The sequence below is a fragment of the Nematolebias whitei genome, chromosome 1 (genome assembly GCF_014905685.2).
Source record: "Nematolebias whitei isolate Nwh7 chromosome 1, NemWhi1, whole genome shotgun sequence".
NCBI classification, from domain to species: domain Eukaryota; kingdom Metazoa; phylum Chordata; class Actinopteri; order Cyprinodontiformes; family Rivulidae; genus Nematolebias; species Nematolebias whitei.
In genome coordinates, this window is record NC_056498.1 from 59,436,846 (window position 1) to 59,441,245 (window position 4,400).

Below are 4,400 nucleotides of genomic sequence, written 5' to 3' on the forward strand. Positions count from 1 at the left end.
CCTGACAATAGCATATAAATGTGGTAGTGAAAGGTGAAGCATCCACACCTGTCTCCACCCTCATTTGCCCCACTCTGGCCTGGGTCCTCCAGCAGTGTTGCCAGATCTTGCGATAGAAACAAGCAACCGAAAACAAGCCCATCTGGCAACCAACACATTGTGTAAAACAGAGGCTGTTTTTAAACAGTATAAACATGGCATTGCACATAAACAACAGCAAAATTATGCTAAACACTTTGAATAACATACTTAAAAAAAATACATTTTGCATTATGTAATTTTTTTCTACATTTTTTAAAAACAAAACATCCTGACATCTGCGTGAGAGTGGAGCCCCCTAGTGGCCGGCCACAGTATGAGTGTTTGGGGTGCACGCTCGCAGATCTATTTGTATACGTCTATGTGTGCGCCTATCGCCTAGCCAATTTGGGCGGGAGCGATAACCGAGGAACGGGGGCCACGGAAGGGACAAACTACCTACTACCACTCGTCTTTTGCTTTATTGTGCATCAACTAGTTTCACTCGAAAAGAAAGTCAAGCCCAAAAAAGCAACTTCACGTTCAAAACAAGCCCAAAAAACCGCAACCCGTGACTCACAAGATTTGCAAGCAACTTTAGAAATAAACAAGCCCAAAATCAGTTGTAATAAGTGGATTGGCAACTATGCCCTTGAGCAAGGTTCATAATTCCAGCATCTGCAACAGCTCTGCCAACTGATCCACCGTGCTGCTGCGTTCATGTCCTTTCAGGTTAATTTGATTCTTTGTTTTCAGACAGACGAAGTCCTTCAGCAGCTCTCTGGTGAACGAACCCGACAATTCAGTCAGAACCTCCCAAATGTCAATGGTTGAGAGTGTTGAGTCAGATTTCCAACCACTTCTCAGTGTGTAGCAGAGGTTGGGCCAAGTCATTGTTTTGCAAGTTCTGCATCAACTAAATCTCAAGTCTTTATCCGCAAGTCCCGAGTCAAGTCTCAAGTAAAGACACAAGTCAACTCCCATGTCTGAAACTTGACATTTCAAATCCTTTTGAGTCTTTTTTTAACAATGTTGCAATTATAAGATGAGGGAACTTTATTGAGCCCGCAGGGAATTGTGTTAAATGTTAATGACTGTGTGTTCTTTTTTAAATCTGTATTTATCTCAAATTGTGATGAAACATGTGCAAATAAACTTATAAAGTGTTAAAAGTCATTCTAAAATTGCACCTTTACATCACACAGTTAAATTAAACTTGGCTGCAAGAATAGTCTTCCTTTTAAACTATAATTTTCCTGAATAAACATTCAGTGAAAAATGCAAAATCAGAACTCCGTGTTCAGACAAAAAGTGCTGACAGTTCCACATTACATTACAAAGAACCATCACAGTAAATTTATTTCCTCTCCTCTCTCATCTGGTCACTTAGTGAGCAGATGTTTGCATGTGCTCGTGTGTGACAGAGAGAAATAAAACAAATGCATAAAATGAATAATGAACAGGGACGTGCACTTTAAGTCATTTCAGTTAGCTAATCTGCATTTGCAAAAAAAACAAAGTAGCCAAAAGTCTGTCAGTCATTTGTACGCAATTCCACATGAAACAGTGAAGAAAGAGTCTGCGTGTTCATTGCCCAGAACAAGAGGGCGTTCAGTCCTTCAGCAATATCCAGGTAGTGGCTCAGCTGTAGTCCTGGACTGTTTTTTGTCAGTGGGTCACATGATATGAAAACTATTAATTACTTTTTTCCTCAAGAATGTTTGTTTTGGTAATTTATTGACGGTTCCTAAGTGAACCATTGCACCTCAGAGGAGGGGATAGACTGAGCGAAGCTGACCAAAATCAGTCTGTCTGCATCGGATCGAACGAGAGGAAGACATCGCTGAATCTGCGGAGCTCGAATATCCAACCTTAAACCAACGTCACCGCGGTTTTTAAACTTTAGATTAAGCTATAGGTAAAATATTGTCTTTTCAAGTAAACAGGTCAAAGTCCAAGTCAAGTCATAAGCCTATGAACATTTTTTCGAGTCAAGTCTAAAGTCATAATATAAATGTCATGTGACTCGAGTCCACATCACTGGCGTGTAGGATCGGTTAGCGAGTTTTTACCAAAATAATAAAGTAGTTTCACCACATGCCGCTGTTTTGCCTCAGGGATAAGCTTCTTAGCATAATCTGATAAGTATAAATCAGCTAATAATGGGTTGATTCTCTTCTTTAGCTACTCATTCATTGTTGACTGTTTACTTTCTGCCATCCAGCATGTCAAAATTGTGCACTTCTATTTCCAAATGTATCTTCCCTGCACTAGTAAAAAAAAGAAAACAAGTTCTAAATGCTTATAAATGTTTAGTTTCCAGATGACGTAAAAGATTCAAGCAATTTTGAGGCAATGTTCTGTCTAATACGTATCAATAGTTCTTACAAGAACTATTCAGTAAGAATCAGTAAGAATAGTTCTCACAATCAGCTGTGATATCAGGACTTGAGCACAAAGTATGGAAAAGAAGGCAAAGGTTTTCATCCATGCTAGGCTAGCCAAATGGATGCCAGATTTTTATAGGTTTCCAGGATTATAAAACAACTCTTTCTATTGAAAGACTTCTACAATATCTTCTATTAACCCTCTACATTTTGCATGACACCGTTTGTTTAGTTTGTCACTGTTTTCGTTATCGAACAATGTCCGGGTTACTTACGCACGTAACATAAATAGACTGAACGTTAAAGGTGCTGAGGCTGCTGAATATATATTTTTCTTCTTTTGGCTTTTCCCTCTTCAGGAGTCGCCACAGTTAGTCATGATTCTCCATCTCACTCTGTCTTCTGCATCCTCTGTCCTCCCTCCTTTCCTCCTCTCTAACTTCATCCATATATCTCCTCTCTGGCCTTCCTCCTTGTCTTTTTCCTGGCAGCTGCATTTCTAACATCCTTCTACCAATATACCCACTGTCCCTCCTCTGGACATGTCCAAACCATCTCAGTCTGGTCTCTCTAACTTTATCTCCCAGTTGTTCAACCTGTGCTGTACCTCAGATGATCTCATTCCTAATCTTATCCATCCTTGTCACTCCTAAGGAGAACCTCAACATCTTCATTTCTGCCACTTCCAGTTCTTTCTCCTGTCTTTTTGTCAGTGCCACTGTCTCCAGACCATACAACATAGCTGGTCTCACAACCATCTTGTAAACTTTTCATTTGTCCTTTGCTGACATCTTTTTTGTCACAAATCACTCCTGAAACTTTTTTCCATCCACTCCACCCTGCCTGGACTCTTTTTCACCTCTTTACCACACTCCTCATTTTCCTGGTTAGTGGATCCCAAGTTCATTCATTCAGCCTTCATTTATGCAGGTTAGTTTCACTGAGTCACGAGGACTCATTTTCAAGAGACCTGTTTTAGGAAAAAAACACAGATATGATACACACAACAATAAACAGCAATAAAATACATATAAAATAAGTAAATAAAAGTAAAGTAGTGATATAAAACAAAATACAAACAAGCTACATTATGAAACGAGGTAAAATACTAAAAACAGTCTGCATTGAATTTTGCATTGAACTTAACAATTGTCTAAAATCCCTTAGGGATCAAAGTCGACAACTTCAGATCTTTTTACAAGGTGTTCCAGGAGCAGAGTAAGAAAAGGCCCTTTTGCTATGTTCAGTCTGCAATGAAGGGACGCTGCAGGTAATGATGTCTTGAGAGCGCACGTTGTAGCTGCACTGACGACGTGACATGTAGGAGAGGTATGAAGGCAACAGACCAAGGAGTGATTTATAGATGAAAATATACCAGTGTGAGAGTCTGCGTTAAGTTAATGATACCATACCATACCATACCAAACCAATTTATTTATAGAGCACTTAAAACAGCAACAAGGCCAACCAAAGTGCTGTACAATAGAAACAAACAAGCTCAGCAGAAAGGAAAACATAAAATAAAAATATAGATACAAATAGCAGTGGATAATAACTAAATGGCCAACACTGTGGACTACAGACGGGATCAAAGCAAATCACACCGTGTCAAAGGCAATGGAATAAAAGTGGGTTTTCAGGCGAGACTTAAAGACTGTGAGTGTGGGAGCTTGCCTGACACGCAGTGGCAACTCATTCCACAGTCTTGGACCTGCAACTGAGAAAGTCCTGTCACCTCTGAGCTTGTGACAGGTTTCTGGAACTGAAAGGAGCATCTGGTCTGCTGACCTCAGAGAGCGCGGTGGGACATATGACTGTAGAAGATCAGTGAGATAGGATGGGGCAGAACTGTTCAGTGATTTATGATGACCAGTTGGCCAATGAATACAGAGTGCAGTGGTGGGTACGGTAGTTATAGCCAGTTATGAATCTTAGCACACTGTGATAAACGGTGTCCAACATCTGCAGGGTGCTTGCAGGAGCATTCGTGTAAAT